Source organism: Pyrgilauda ruficollis, unplaced genomic scaffold (assembly GCF_017590135.1).
Source record: "Pyrgilauda ruficollis isolate IOZ18807 unplaced genomic scaffold, ASM1759013v1 scaffold27, whole genome shotgun sequence".
NCBI classification, from domain to species: domain Eukaryota; kingdom Metazoa; phylum Chordata; class Aves; order Passeriformes; family Passeridae; genus Pyrgilauda; species Pyrgilauda ruficollis.
The window spans coordinates 2,111,436-2,128,587 of record NW_024524044.1 but is presented as its reverse complement, the minus strand read 5'-3'; positions in this window follow the sequence as shown (position 1 = coordinate 2,128,587).

Sequence of the window (17,152 nt, the reverse complement as noted above, 5' to 3'; positions counted from 1 at the left end):
TGAAGCCTTCTGAAGTTGTGTGGTGTTACTCTGTATGGGCTGATGCTTGAAGCCTTCTGCAGTTGTGTGGTAATACTGTATATTGTGCCTGTCTCAGCTGTGACACATACTGTGGCAGTAGGGTGCACAAAACCAGCTCATATTTTTTTCCCTTATTTTCAGTAGCCCTTTGTGTATGAATACACGGAAGACATTTTGATGGGAAAAAGAAAGTAGTCAGGAATGAAGTTTGATTATTTATGGTGAGCAGATAGATTTAGAATGTCTGCCTGCTGAGACAGAGGCGTGACTCTGCAAATCAGGTAAGTGCTTAGTGGTCACAGACAAATCCTCTCCACAGCCTTGGTACTGTTCATACTATGTGTACAGTGCTAGAGGCATATATTGCACTCAAATTTACAATCCTTTTTAATTTAACAACTTCTGTAATAGAGTATGTGTAGACTTTATGAAACACTGTGTATTTATACAGCTGAGCACATCCTCAGTGGCACACTACCCTTTCTTTCCTGGCAGGGGGTTTCAGCTGCCTTCCTAATCCTGATATCTTGTCTCTTTTTATCTAGGTTATACTGATATTTACCTCCATTTTCTGAGGCAGCTTCTTGACTCCATATATAAGACTTATTCATGCCAAGCTTTCTTGGACCTCAGTAAGAATTTTTCCTGGTAAGTCATGACAAAACAATGCGTACTTAGGCTCCCTGGCCATTATTAATTTCATGTCTAAGTTTGGTTGCCTGAACTTTGACTGTCACTGCCAATAGCAACTGACCACAAACATTATCCTTAACAGTAACAGTATTACAGAGCAACTGTGACCCCATGGAAAAGGAAAGATAAGACTCTGACAAACATAAAGCCCTTGCAAACATTTTGCAATAGCTAATAAGGTTTTGTTGAAATAAGGATTAACACATTTTTTTTAACAAAAAACATACATGACTCTATGTTTGTCTCTAGCTTATTGTTTCTTGTGGGGCAAGCTGTAGCAAACAAATGACTTTGAATAATGAATATAATTGCTATTGTAAAACTGTTGTAAGGTCACGTATTTCATGACTCTTAAGGCCTTGTGTGTTGTCAGCTTGTGTCTTGCTTCACTTGGTTCTCTGTCTTTTGCAAAATTTTGTGTTTCCTAATATCAACTGCTAAGTTCATGCTAAGAATTACCCAGGAAAACCAGCCACCTTCTGCTATTCTGAAATGAAATATGTATGCAATTTTAGACACAGGCTCAGGTTTGAACGTAAGATTCAAAATTGCTTTCATCCTTCCAAATTATTCAATATACCATATTATTTAATATGCATAGAATTAGGGGACTGTGACACAGCCATTCTGCAGCGTGCAATACAATAATCAGGAGTATGCATCTTGTTTCTTTTAGCACACATTACTATTACATTAGAATGCTGTTGACCCAACTAGTTAGCCAATATCAGTGTAGGAGAATCTGATATTTCTTTGTTTCTGCCACATTGTTTTTTGTCAATGTGCAGAGAGAGTCCTTCCTTTGAAAATCAGGAAGGATTAAATAACAGGAGACAATGCTCCAGTCTCATTTCTACCAATGCTCCTGCCAAAATCCTTCTATGCTTACATTCCCATGTCCCCTTCTGTCCATTTGCCAGGCCCTTGGCTGTGCTCTCCCACCCTGTTGGCAGTACGCAGCTGCGATCGATACTCTGTATTTGCTGGGGCACTTTTAACTGCATGGTTCAAGCTCTTCAACGAGGCAATAAGTTTCCATTGCTGCAACAGCCATAAACTGGAAAGACCCAAACTTGCAATCAGTTGTACACCCCACTGCACATGCTGCCTGTGCCAGTGACAACTGGGAGCATGCTGATAGCATTTCTGTTCCTTCTGAACAGCACCTTGCCATGCATTTGCCCATCACTTAGCAGAGCTGGCCTCCCTTGCCTTGGGCAGCAAGCATTTTGCTCTGTTTGCTGTGTAGGTCAGTTGCTTAGCTGTGGTTTTTTTTTTGGTCTTGAACAATTCTGGTTCCCGGAAACAGATTTTTTTGTCCTTCCCCTTGATGCAGATGGAGAAAGACAAGGCAGCAACACCTTCCAATAATTCCTTTCCAAAACACATGTAATTGTACAAGAAGTCCCTTTTATGCCAGCATAAAGGGTTAGTCCTATTTGTATTCAGTAACAAAAAGTCCAAATAAAACAGCATAGTAAAACAGATGAGACAGGAACTTTTTGTATCTGCCAGTCCAAATGTTTGCTCTTGCAGGTATGTCCATCATATAACCTCTTAAATGAACACATTCAGATGTATTTTAATTCTAGGCAAGTACCTTATTCCCCCCATCTTCATATGGAAAGCTGTTTCCAAAGATCAGCCTTCTAGTTATCAGAAAAATTTATTTGTGCTTAGCACATATCAGTTTGTCTTGCTGCTAAACCTCACCTTGACCTCTTCTATGATGTTTACACTTCTGTGGGCAGCTGTTTTCTTTCTGACCCTCTGTTTTTCAGGGTGCTATGCATATTCCCTGGAGCAATATGCTCCCTTTGTAGTTAGAGTATTTAAATAAATCATCTAATTTAGAAGCCAAGTCAGAACTTAGGTAGGCTGAATGACTGGAGGTGACCATCTCCTTCCACTGACTACAGGAGACCCTGGTGACTATGCTCCTATTTTATGTGTCTTTGTGAAGTGCCTGAAGTTGGGCAGCATGAATCTGGGCTTCGGTGCTGTTGTTTGTTTCTCTTGACCAATCTTGAAGTCTTTCTGTGCACTAGTTCCCATGGCAATTCTTCTTTCTTGGACATAGATGACCAGTATTCCAAATGAATTCTCCTAAGTGTCATTGATCGCTTTCCCATCTCTCTGTCAATTGGAAGTGCCCTGTCTGAAATAGTTTGCCATTATGTTTATTTTAAACAGGCCTGGAATTTGTATTGTATTTCTTTCCTCCCTCCCCATGATGCAGAGCTCATTATCACCCTAGCTGATATGTGAAATGCTTTTAAATCCCGAAATCTTTAACCATGGGCATGGATTATTAATTCTTACTTTATTTCTGTCATCCTGGACCTCATAGTCAATTCTTCCTAGGCAGTGTTTAAAACCTCCTTTATAAAGGTACCACCTTCCAATTTACATGGCAATTTTAAGTTCCATTAACAACCCCTTGTTTCTCATGTCCTGGTAATTAGTGGCAGTATTAGGCTGCTTCCTCTGAAGAGCAAGAAATTCCTGTCAGAAGTCCACGTTTTTGTGTTGCATAGTCACCCCCTTGTTGCTTATACATTTGCCAGGCTGCCCAAATAATGAGTATTGAAAGATGTTTCTTACTCATATTTCTGTTCTTGAAATGGAGGGAGATGTAACAATAAAGCTGTTACCATCTACCATGTAATTGCAGTTTTTTTCATTCCATCACTGGCAACTGCTGCTTGTTTGAAAGATTATTATTTAATTGCTTGGTATGTGAAAGGTGATTTCTCACTGCAAGTCACACTGAAGCTGCAGGGACCTGCTGAAGCTCATGTTCCACACTCTGAATGATATGCAGACTTCATGCTTCTCTTTACACTAAAAATTGAAAATAATGAGTGGTTCATTGTTGGAGGGAAGAGATTGTTTCAGCTGCTGGCTTACAGGGAGCTGATTAAGGAAGACCGGGAGAGAATGGTCAGGGTCATTTCCAAGGAAGGGAGAGCTGATCTTTTTCTGTGGTATCAAAAGAGATGGTAGCTACATGTCTTTTGTTCTACAAAGTCAAAGAATGGAAGTACCAGGCTGTATGCCTTATGGTTATCTCAAGATCAGAATCCTGGCACATCCCAGATACTTCTGCATTCCTGCCTTTCTCTTCCCCACAGGATGAGTGTGTGACTCCCTTCTCATCTCTGTATTCACTGTCTCCAAGCGCTCCCTCACTCCAGTCCTTGTGTCCCACCTGCATCTGGGTTCACTTTTCCTTCTTCAAATGCTTCAGTGTCCCTTGTATCCTCTTTCCTCAGAATGGCCACCACAAGTCTCCTCTCTTTCATCTTGCTCCTCTTCTCTTTCACAGACTTATTTGAACACTTGGAACTTAAACTGAGAATACTGAGATATTCTCAATTATTTCATCAACTTATTTTTTCCGAGGTGGGCTATTCCAACTGCTGTTGGAAATGTAGGACATGCTAACTAGAGGCTCCAGAACCAGGCAATTCCTGCCCAAGGATGTCTGTAACATTCTTCCAATACTCTGTAAATGATTGAATGCCAAGTTGTACAATGACCCTATTACAGACAAACATAAATAAGCAGACATGACTGTGAAGGGTTTTTGTGGGTCCTGGCTTTATCTCCCAAAAGTATGGACTCAAAAGCTGCATTGCCATTTCAAGCAATGATGTATAAAATTAAAATAATCAAATTGCCAATGCTAAGTAGTCACTATTTGCTCAAAGAGAAACTATACAGAAGAGCTTTTGCATCAAGGGGAGAAAAGTATGTATCCAGCAGGAGTTGAAGAGCTCTTTCCAACAACAACAAAAAAATGCTCTCAGATGCAAATAGAGAAAAGAGGGTGTGGACACAGCAGAAATAGGGTGCAACCCATATAAAAAACTGCTGTGCAATCTGTGGAGTGCAGGGGATGTACGGTGCAAAAATGTTTAGATTTTCCTGTTACTGTCAATGCTGCCCAAAAATAATGACTCATTCAAATATGCTTAAGAGCTGCATTTTAAAATTAAGAATCTGGACAGACAGGTACTGACATGGAAATGTACACAACAGTTTGTTTAAACAGTGTCTTTCACAACCAGCTACTCAGTGACACGTGACAAGCCACACTACTTTTGCCACGTCAGTCGCCTATGCCATATGTCCCAGCTTTGTCACCTTGTGGCACGCCCACTGCACTGATGTGCCTATATGCCACACAAATCTCGTCTACTCTGAAGCATATTTCAGACCTGAGCATACAGAAGAGCAAAGTGTTAGTCTTGTTGGGCACCTGATGTTCCCATTCTTTCAAGGTTTTTCTATGGCATCTCAGCAATTTTTTTTAGGTTGCTGAAGAAAAGCAAAATTTTATCATGAGAAGTGTTGTGTAAATATCCATCTCCAAGAGAAACTTTTGGAAAATATACCAATGTTTGCTGTCAGAAATACTGAATTTCATTTGAGGTCTGTGGGTAAAAAATGTGCTGTCTTCCTGATTATTCACAGCAAAAGAACCTTAAGACAGAAGCAGAAAGAGGAAACTTAAAAAAAAATAAAAAAATAAAAAAGTGTGTCCCTGCATCAGTTTCATATTGAGTATTTGCACATGTGTACTCCACATGGGTGAGATCTTCTGCCTCCAGCTTGCTTCATAAAAGAGAGAAAAACACTGAACATAGTGCCTGCTGGACCTTCATCACACACTAAAGAGCATGGCTGTGGCATCTCTCAAACGATGTGCCTACAGACTCAGAGATTCCCCTGTGGCCTCCATGCCATCACCTCTGCTGACTGTCCCTGCAGGCAGCAGCAGGGAGGGATTGTACCCCCATCCCTGAGGGGGTTCAAAATGCTCTGTGCTGAGTGTCATGAATAGTGGAGCAGAGACACAGTGGAAATATCCAGAGATGAGTGCCTCGTGAGCTGCTGGGTTGAGGTGGTAATCACAGTGTGTAGTGCCAGCAGCATTCCTCTGCCTTGAGGTCAGCACCCTAAACCAGTCAGACCGATGCCAACACCTCACCACACCTGCCAGTAATGTCATTAAAACCCAAATCCTCATCTCCAAAAGATCAGCACTAAAGCCCTGTTCAGACCTTGACTGCCTTTTTGGCAGCCCTACTCCCAGCCATCAAGCACCTCCATGGGGATGGGGACAGCCTGAGGCCAGGTTGGGACATCAGCCTGCATGTGTGGTGGGGTCAGGATCAGGCCTGGTAAGGGATGTCCTTACGTTTAGCATCTCCACTCCACTAGTCCTCCTGCTGTTTCTGGGATAGAGACAATGGGGTCAGGTATGAACAAGGCTATAATGGAAAAGATATTGCAAGATAGAATACAGTACAATGCAGTATTGTATTGTGTATGATATTACTGCTGTGGTTATGAAAGTTGATCAAGTGACAAGGCAGGACAAGGTCATGCTATCAGGTCATTTTCCATTTGTGTCATTTTTGGTGTGGGTTTTTTGGTTGATGGTAGTTGTTTTTTGCTGTGGTTAGATTTTACTATTGAATCTAGAGCAAGCTCCCTTTTGCCTGGTGACAGTGGTGAGAGCCCATCACTATTCCAGCCTGTATCATAAATCTGCTTCTAAATGCAAGCGTTTCAGAGAGCATCTCATTTTTAAAGGACGCTCACAGAAATGCTCTGTGTTGCTACTATTAAAGGCAGCCAGCACTCACACTGAAGCAGGGAGAGGGGTGGAGCTCACAAGCCTCCGAGTACCCTTCCCTCCTCCTGCAGGGCAAAGCTGATGGAGCAAAAAGGCTGAAGCAGGCCCCTCATGGATGCTGCTCTCCAGGACCTCCGTGCTTCTCTGTGATACCACACCTCTCCAGGCCTTTTTGGTCAGCATTGAGAAAATCTGCTCAGAGGGCAGTTAAGCACTGTTTACCTCTTCCTGTACCATGGAATTTTTCTATTTTTAATTGTATCTAAAATTATTAAAATATCTTTAATCTCTCTAATCTATTTATATGTTAGATAATTAGGGCTGGAGGAATGAGGCATACCCTATAGATCAACAACATACCAGTAATGCTACATGTACCTTCCCTTCTATTTTTTATTTAAAAGTATCTAAGACCAGTAGGATAACATGCTGAAAATATAAATCATGTTGCCTTTTGATGCAATTGAGGAGCTAGAAATAAGGAAGAGAAACACAGTATTATAGACTCATGTACGATGAATACTCACTGTAGCTTGTAGTAAAATTTTTAACACAGGTGGTAATAGGACATAATTGCAATTGAGGTGTTTAAGAAAGGGTGCTTCTCGTACAAACTAACCACAGGAACAATTAGAAGTGCAAAAGTCCACGTTCCTCATGTGCTCTTAGTCACAAAGTGTATTCAACTATGAACAAACCCAGAGGTTGTGATCTTCTCTTCTGAAAATCAACTAACCTCATAATTACAGGTTTTTATATAACTAAAGGAGGCTTCTTTTGATCTGCATTTCTTTTAGACAGTTTTGCTTTACATCCAAATAATCACTTACCTGGGTTGCACAGGGGACATCTCTGAGCAGTATAAGTGAGATTTTCTTTCAATAAAACTCCCTTTGCCCTGAGGGTTGTGGATCTTTAATTTACAGAAGGCAAAATTGCTTGGAAGTCTCTACCATGATTGAAGTGGCTTGTAGTTACAAAAAACATGTATTCCTCCTGGCAATATTATCCTTTTTTAAATCAAGCAAGCCCCATAAAACCTTAGAATATAATTTGTTTCCAGTAGTCACAACTAATTTCTCACTAATGGAAAGAGTGCAATGCAGGACAGATTGATTTCCATAAACATGATTTATTGTGTTATCTGTTTCATTAAAACATGCAATTAGCCAAAGCTTTTAGTGTTACAGACTTTTCTGTGAGGATACATTGATGATGAAAGCACGTTTGTTCAGGATGGGAGTTCCTGTTCATTCGCAGAGGCAGCAAGATGACTTACAGCCCCAAATTTGGCAAGAAACATGACAAGGAGATGTGTCTTTTCTCACCACTCCAATTCCTTTTCAGGAGAGTACATAACTAGCAACCTTTGCCTCCTAACCCTTTGTGGGGACACATGCCCGTGGTTGTCCTAGCTGTGCTGAAAGGCATGGACCAGGGCAGCACTGGGACTTTGCCACAGACCCCAGCTCCCCTGCTCCTTCTGCTCAGTGGCACACAAACATTACCCCCTGGTGGGGAAGCTCATTTTCCCCATATGTTCTTAATTTTGGGCAGTAAATAAATGAAATGCTTGGAACAAAAGCTTGTAACTGAGGCTGAGACAGTTTTGCATTTATCATGCGTGATAAATCCTGGCTGTGGCAACACAGGCATCCATGCCAGTAAATTCAGCAGCTGTATTACCCTGAAGACTGGTCTGTATTTAGAAGGGTAAATAAGATTCTTTTTTTCCTCAGTGGTTGCTGACAAAATTTGTAACAGGTCTAATAATGCTTGTGTCCTGTGGGAAATATGTATGGTAATTTGCCTGCGTAAACACTCATATCTCCTAAGTAGATATTCTGTCTGGCTCTGCATGTCCCTTCACCTGTTTTAGAGAAACAGTTAAATAAGCAGCTTGCTCTCGGTGCCTCTGCTCACCAAACAAGAGACATGGGTCAAAGTCCAGCAGCTCCAAACGCCATCTCTGACCTTTATATTTTTGCAGACTCCCCAGCCCTCCTCTGCTCCAGACTCAAATGCTTTCTCTGCCATGCCATGAAGATCAGATGAATTAAAGCTACTTCAGACCTTTTTGGTCATGGTAGCCTGGGAAAGTCATGCCTTTCAACAATTTTATTTATTGACGTCTATCCGTGGCCTTTGGAACCTACGTGGTGAAAAAATGACCTTCAGATCCTGGGAAGGGATCCCATGGTTCCTTTCACATTTCATAGCTCTTTTTTTTTTCATATCTTTTGGTGTCTACAACTGTGAAGACTGCCTTGCTTGGTTTTTCAAAACAATTTTTAAATGTTAGTTGATAATCATGTTGTTGTTGTCGCTCAGCACGAGAGATCATTTCTGAATGGAGGGCACAAAGTGGTTTCCATTGCTGCCATCTCCTGGCACAGTTAATGAACTCCACACAGCAATAACAAAGGCACATTAACAGGGAAGAGAAATTAAACAAACTAAAATAGCATATAAATTTTCCTGAAGGCAGCTGGTAGATGCCAGGAAAGCATCTTAAAAGATAATACACACCAGAAGGACCACTGCCAGATGGAAATTTCAATGCTCCTGGAATTGTCTTTCTTGTTATTGTAGTACCAATGTAACATCCATGATGATATTAGAAAACATATGGAAAAAAATTGTATTTCTCTGTGTTTTGTAGGCATTTGACACAATGACTCTGCAATCATTTTTATGGTTTTGATGAAGTAATTTCTCTGCTGTTTGAAGAGCTCTTTCATAGTAGAAAAAAAGAGAATATGTTGGGGTTTAAGCAGGTAAATGCTTAATGCTTTAACAATTGAAATTATGCATCAAAGTTCAAGGTGAGGTGCAAGGTTAGAAATGTCTTTAATTAACACTTCTGGAACAGATCACCTGACAGTGTCCCTGTAATTGCTGTTGTTTGATAACTGTGGTAAATGAAAGAATAATTAATAAATCTCCTGGAGTTCAGTAAAGGCAAAATAAGAAATTCAGTGGGCAATAAATAAATTAATATCTTCAGGTGCTGTTTTTGCTGCATACTCAACACATTTCACTGCAAAAAAAACTAGTCTTTGCTGTGCTTTGCAAAAAGAGCAACTCCATGAGGTGCACGGCTGAATCCAGTGGGAATCCATCATACCAATAGAAAATACATTGAATTTCTGCCCTTCTTTTGTGAACAAAAGCATGGTAATCTGTCTGTATTTCCTTCATTCATGCTGTATTTCAGATTTTTTAGAGTTTTGTCATTGCTTTGGCTTGCTTGTGAGTTCAAATAAAATTTAAATGATTTAAAGATGCAAAAAAACACTCAATGTTTCCTGACATCCCACCTATACACTTCAACTGCAAGCTTCACTAATCCTCAGAAATTCATTATGGGAGAGATGGAGCGCTCGATAGCTTTTTGATCTCTTCCACAATCGTTACTCCATTCATCAGCCAGCCAGCTGGCTGCATCAGCTCCCTTTGGAGTCCCTTTCCCTGACTAAGCAGTGCTGCCATAAAACTGCATTGTATGCCTGTTCTCTGCCCTTCCTCCACAGATGTTACTGTTTCAATGGGCATACACAGTCCCTCAGCAAAGCTAAAATACTGCTCTGCCAAGTTCCTCTTGGCCAAGATACTTCCTGATGCTGATTTTGTTTTTTTCCTAAGAGCTTCTGCAAAGCATGTACCTTTCCCACTCCAAGGACAGAATATCTTTGGTTTACCCTGGCTGGCAGCCTGCCAATGTGGCATCCAGGTTTCTGGAGTTAAGAATAGTTTCCATATGATCAGACAAAATTATTTTGGGATCAAAAAAGTTTTGGCAGTGCACATCACACTCTGGGGCATAGTCATTTATGCTCAACAAATATTTTAATCTATAAATGAACATAAACCTCAGAAATATAAAACTTAACCTTTTAGCTGAGCTAATTTTCTTTGCATTGTGGAGTAAAGTAAAATTCCTTGATAAAATGTTCTGTAGGAATCCCTACCCCATGCAATGAGCTAAGTAATTTTTACCTGTAAATGTATTTTTATTCCCACTATCAATTACCATGTGAAATACAACTGGCTCACGTGAAACTGCTCAAGAATAACCATGATCAGAATTTGGACTTACTTTGTATACGATATTACTGCTATTCAGAATAAGATAACCAAGGATGCACTTCTTTTTGCTCTACTTATGGCCTTCCTAGTTCATGTGTCACAATAAGAAGGTGTGGGCAAGAAAAATTAGTGCACGTTAGAGAGAAGTATGGCCTAATGAAGAATTCATGGGAAGGCACAGGATGAGCAGGGACTGCACAGGAAGTACACTGTGACAGCCATGGTGCTGGGCGGGTGTCTGGTGTGATTCAAGGCTGCTTACAGCAGTGAACGTCAGATTTATTGCTTTCTCAAAGAACAGTTGCGAATGAAGGTACACAGAAAATATAAAGTATCGTTTCGTTTATTTGTTTTTTCATAACCGCTATAAATGGCAGATGTACCTGTGGGGAAACTCCCCCTATCTTTGTCAGAGGCAGATGCCTGGGAGCATTTGCAGGTGGATCAGAGCCTGAACAAAGCATTTCAGTGAGCTCTGTGTGCGCATATGGAACAGGAGGAATGCTGAAAGCACACATATTTGAGTGTAATGGCTCCGCAAGTGAGGGTCAGAGCACGTTCCAAAATGTTTCCACTGCACTTACACTGCTCAGTAATTTTAGCATTGACCCCAGGAAGGAAATGGGAAATAGGCTCAGTGAACAACAGGCTCACCCTTCCCTGAAGGTATTTTGCGCTAATGGGGGCAAATGTTTTGCTGTTGACTCTGTTATACCTCTCCCCCATCTAAAGAAGGGACGAGGGTTGCCATGTTTTCCAGCCCAGCAGTTTTCCCAGGCACACAGTTTCATCAAGATGCAAGAGTTAATTCCAAGTGTTGGTTCTATGCACAAAGTTGAGTTCCTACAGATCATTTAAAATGATACTCCCACGCATCCTGGTCACCTGTTCACCATCTCTGCACTCGCCCTCACTGTCCAGATTTCTGCTGTATCTCTTTCCCTCATTTCTGTACATCATGTTTTCACTAGTTCCTCACTGGTGGTGGTGCTTTATCTTCGTCTCATGCCTCTATATTTTTGGCAGCCCAAGAGGCAACATATGCTCTGTGGGGTTCAGAGCTCCACGGGTGCTGCCCGTTGTGCCAGCAAGCACATGCTGTTCACGCAGCGGAGCCGTGCCTCCTGCAGCGGAGGAGGGCTGAGCTACCCTTTCCTCTCCTCCTCCAGGGCACTTCCTCAGCCCTCTCTACCAGTCACCTGCACTTTTTTGATCCTCGTAGGAACTAAATATCTTTGAGACTCCTACTTCCTTGGCAGATTTGGTAAAAATAGCAAGATGGCTTCAGAAGTCTTTGCACAGTGGGAAGGCAGATAGGAGGAGCGGCAGTCACTGCAATTATACTACTCCAATTCCTTTGAAAATAGAACTTAAAAATTAATTACTTTGGAAAATGGATCATAAGGAACTGGACTCAGTACCCTCTCCTCTTTTCTGCCTACCAGACTTCTTGTCTCTCATCCTGACTTTGTATCACAAGATCCAAAAGGCAAGAAACATATTTTTGCTCTCTGTTTTCTCTATTACCGTAAAGAATAAATGTAGTAACAGAAAGAAATACACAGGACTTGGCTATTTTTTTTTCTATATGGCAATTGCTTCTTACAACACTGTTTTAAAAGCTCCAGCACATGGAGCCAATGAACTCAGAACTGCAATATGATGAAGATGCTGCAAGATGCCCCTTGATCTCTTCCCCAACTGCTCTTTTCTCCGCCCTATACCTTTTTGGTTTGGTTTGGTTTTGGTTGGGTTTTTTTTGCTGCAATGACCTTCTGTCTCGCAGCATGCCAGGTCTCAATTCCAAATCTGTTGTCATGGAGATTTGGGTCAGCGTTCCTCGGGGACAGTGTGCCTCTCTCAGCCATCCCAGTGACAATTCCTGAGCAAACCTGGAGCATGGTTCCCAGCAATATCTGCCTGCAACATGAAGCCTGCTGGCACCACCAGGGAAGCACCTGGTGAGTGTAATGCAGGGAGACAAACCCTGAATTGTTAAAAACCCAGGGGTTTTCCAGATTTCCCTGCAAATCTGCAAGCTAATCACAGGAGGTCATCCTCTGGCTGGCTGCACTGCTGCAGCATTGTTATAGTGAAATAATAAAGCAAGCAGGGCTGTGTTCATAACAATAACATCTCTAGGGGGGTCTGAAGAAGATGAAGTGGCTGAAACTTTGCCTTTATATTCTCACTGTCAAGGGATGAGGGATGAGTGACACCGTAAAATAATGAGTCAGCTTAGAGTTAAATTTTCTTTCTTTTCAGTTTGAACAGTAGGATAAGCGATTGATATTCTTACATGTTGCAAGGGGGACAGAAAGACAGGGCTTAGCTTACACATGAAGAAAAGACTGTCTTAAATATCTCATCAAGATATATGAAGAACACTGAAAACAGATAAGAATAAGCCTCTTCTCAGTGTCTTGAAATATGGCAATATTTGTGACTGCACTTTAGCAAATTTGCCCGTCTCAGGTAGCTTGTCAAGTGAAAATTAAAATTTCTCTTTTTCAAAAGTAGTAGGCTAGAGCAATGATGCTGGATCACCATTTCCACTCCTCTGTTCCTGTGTTGAAGGTCTTGCCTGTTCCTTGCATGTTAAACCATTCCTCAAATCCACAGAACTCATTATGTTCTGCCTGTAATCCAGCCCCGAGGCGACAGAGGATATTGCTGTTTGCACCTGCTAAAGCAGAAATGAACCGGAGCTGGGGTTTCCCAGAAGCTTTGTTTCTGATTTTATGCCCTTCGGATACCTGCTGTTACCCTTAGTTTGAACCCAATAACTGTGATGTTTGGCAAGAGGGCAGATATAGATATCACATGAGAAAGGCCAAGGGCTCGGCCATCTAACTGCACGGTATTATTGGTGTTGGCCCTTGCAAAGTTACCCCTCAGCACTCTCTGAATACCAAAACTGCCCCAGGGGTAGCTGGGGGCCCTTGAGCAAATTCCCATCTCTGGCGTGGGAGCCCAGCAGAGTGGACACGGTCTGCCTCAAGCTAGATCGTAGTATGGGAAGATGTAAAGTCCTGTCTGACTATTAATTAGAGAGGGTGGGAGGAGCTGATGTGCTCTTTGTTCAGTGTGAACAAGGGGGACTTCTCAAGGGACTTTCTGGGTGTGCTGAGCCTTCCCAGCACTGGCTGGCAGGTGGATGCCACGGCAGGCAGTGCCCCGGTGGGCACAGCCTGGCAGCAGAGACTCATGGCTGAGGGCTGCAAAAGCACGGGAGACAGCACAGGAAAATCCTGCTGGCTGCTCTGGGCTGGGTCTGGAAATGATAGCTGCCTTTGCTTTCTGCCTCCAGCTGTGATGCCAGCTGGTTCCTGCTGGGTGCGGGTAGGAGGAGAAGGTTCATGCTGTAGCTCCTGGGGTGTTGCCTGGGAGGAAGACTCCATGTTTTTGTCACTTTGCAAGTCTAATGATCCAAGGACCTTGCCCTTGGAGAGGTGAAGAGGTGTAGGTTTGAATCAGGCTGGTGTGGGAGCTCAGCAGCCCCCAGGGCTGCCCAGAGAACACTGGTGTGCTGTGGCCACCCTGCTGCCTGCTCTCCCGCTGTCCCCATCCCCTCTGCCTGTCAGTCTCCACTGGCAGCCCACGGCCAGCCCTGGAGTGCCCAGCAGCTTTCAGCCAGTTCTGCTAGGGCAGGTGGGCTCCTGAGAGGCTTTATTTCTGTGGCTGCAGCCTGACTTGCTTCCCTGTGTGGCCGTGGTGCACATGTGAACCTCACCACAGCTGAATGACATTCAGCTCTGTATTCTCACACTGCATTTGCTTTCCCCCTGTGTAAGGTGGGGAGGTTCTGATGGCTGCTCTAACACTGCAGCCTTGTCGCTGCGCTGCCTTTCTTTGTGTACTGCTTGCAGTGCTCCTAAGTGAGTTGCTCTCAGTGGGTGCATGAAGCCAGAGCTGGGGTGGGTGTTTGGCTCTCACCTCCCTCCTTGCCTCTTTCCTGGCGTGGTGGCAGCTCTCTCTTTCACTGTGTGACAAGACACAGTGCTGGGATGAAGCTGTCTCCTGCTGGGGGCTACACACTAGTGCAAGAGAAAATGAGAGCAAGAAAATGCTGAGATTTCTCATAGAAATTAGTAATTAAACATGCAGCCTTTGAGGCATGGCTCCTGCCTGTATGCCTGTGTTAAGCTCTGTCAGCCTTTGGAGAACAGCAGATCACAGCTGCTGTCACAAACACTCTTCCTGGCTGGTTTAAACACTGTGTAAAGCTGCCCAGTGCAAGGGCTGCTTTGCATTCAAAGGTGAGGAGAGGAACACCTGGGTGTGTTACAGAAGAGCTGTACTGGTAGGAACCCTACCTGAAATGCAGCACCCAGGGAAATTTACAGCAGATCATCTCAAATCATGTGCTTTAGTGACAAGTAGGTTCTTGGATGCTCAGGCATGTACAGCTTGTACTGCATCCTAGTTTAAATTCCAAGGAAGTAATGAGACAAAGAGTCACTGAAACTTGTGTCTTAAAGAGAAAAAACCCAATCCTATCTCCACATAGTTTCTGATATTTTTGCAATACATTGGATATAAAATACTACTGTCAACAACTATTAAAAGACTCTGAACATCCAAATGGACATCCTAAAACCCGTTCCCTCAAGGTGCTAGTCCAGAAGCTAGTGTAACCAGCTGCTTGTCTTTGGTGCTTATTTCTATCCTATTTAGCCTTAGGGTCAGTCATTCAGGCCAAGACTGATTAAAGAAAAGGCCAGGCAGGGCCAGGAGCTCTCTGTACCTGGGAGGATGGGCAGTAGCAGGGGAGCAAGCAAGGACATGACAACCACTGGCTGATCTCTGCATTCACTGGGAAGTCCCCTCCAAGAAGGTGGTGGCACAACGCAGGTAACCTGTAGGAATGGGTGAAGAAAGAACTGTTAAGACCAATGACATATGTGAAGTTACATCTTATGTGAACACTGAGACAGTGGTTCAACAGGCTGAGTTAGTTTTGCAGGCTGCTTGGGCAAAGGCTACCTGATGAGTATGCGCTGTTTCCTGGCTCAGCTGTGAAACACTGCTAATGGCACAGGAACATACGACCAAATAATCAGCAGGGTGCATGGGCAAGGCTTCTCTGCAGGGGAGGGTCCTATAACCAAGGATCTGCCTCTGAACCTCTCTGCCTGGCTTGATTTATAAGATGTGATGTCCCTAATCCTGCTGTCTGCTTCATTATGGCACTGTAACTGCATGTACACGCTGCCTCCTACAGCCTGCCAAACCCTTGGCACTTGTGTCCTTTGCCTTGGCCCCCTTCCAGGATGCTTGCTCTTCCTCCTCTGCTGGGAGGCCACCTTGATGTCATCTTTCTGAATTAGAATGAGTTCAGTAGCCGTGCACTCAGGAAATAGGGCTGAATCAGGCACATCCTTCCTTACCTTTTCTGGAATTTGAGTTTTGGCACCAAGTTCCCAAAATGTTGTTCTCCTGAACTCACTTTTTTGTAGACATCTGAACCACGTGAGCCACACTTTTGAGTCACTCTTCTAATGATTTAAAACATCCTCCTTACTTCCCTATAAGTAACATGAAAACCTTCTTTCCTTTTCCTCACTTGCTGATTATTTTTTTGTTGCTTCCATGCACTGACTAGTGAGTGAGAACACTTCAATCACTGCTGCTTTTCTAACACAACTTTTTCTTCTCACTTTTGTAGGTCACACTCTCTTTGCCAGGATGAGTTTCTTTTTTTATCCCACCTGTCCCTGTGTTGCATTTGGAACCATCTTGCCTGAAATAAAGGTTTAATATAAAAGAAATTGCCTCACATGGTACTGAGAATGCAATTGGGCTTTCATAACACCACAGACCAACAGGGTGCAGTACCACACTGCACGCTGCGCCTTGCAGACACGGCACATACATTGGCTTATTATATGGGCAGAAAGTAGTTTTCCAGTTACAAAACATGAAATTCACTTGGTTCTCCCCAGCTTAACAGCTATTTCTCAAGCACAAGCTAGCATTCTGAGGTAAATGAATTTGAGTTGGGCATATGTAAGAGTGGGCAGATGAAAAAATGTTTTTTTTGTAAAGGCACTTATATACTTTTTACCTGTTCAGACAAAACCCTCCCAGCAGCAATTACCCACCGTGTGTTTTCCTGGCTGTACAGCCTCAGCAGATAGGCATGAGTCTCGACATACGCATGCTGACTGCAAAGGGGATTTAAAGTGATCTCTTATAAATACTTAATACAGGGTAAATGGAGAATAAAGAAAAAGAATTGCTAAGCAGGAGAAAGAGAATGGTGTCTTACTTATGCATGGCACTTGAAGTCAGGCTGAATGCTTTTACTCTACCACAATACACTAATTTCACTCATGGCTTGCCGTTTCAATCTTCCAGCTTGGCTAATACTGCTGCCTGAAAATTAGAGGAGCTGCAAGCCCATGTTTTCCATTTGCATCACAACATTCTGGGGAGCAGGGACTTGGGCTGCTGTGGATTGGCATGGGTCCACAGAAAAGCAGAGAAAACCTCTCTGGCAAGGCATTGCTCTCTGCTTATGGTCATACCATAACCTGCTTGGCATGGCTGGATTCTTTAGTTTTCAGTCTGGAGGTATTTTAGTTTCCCTTGACAATGAGAACAAAGAGCCCAACAAGCCTATGTGTGAGCTATCTAGAAACTAACTCCCATGATATTTTAATTTTTTTTCCATCTTCCAAACTCTGAAGGCTAAAGCTA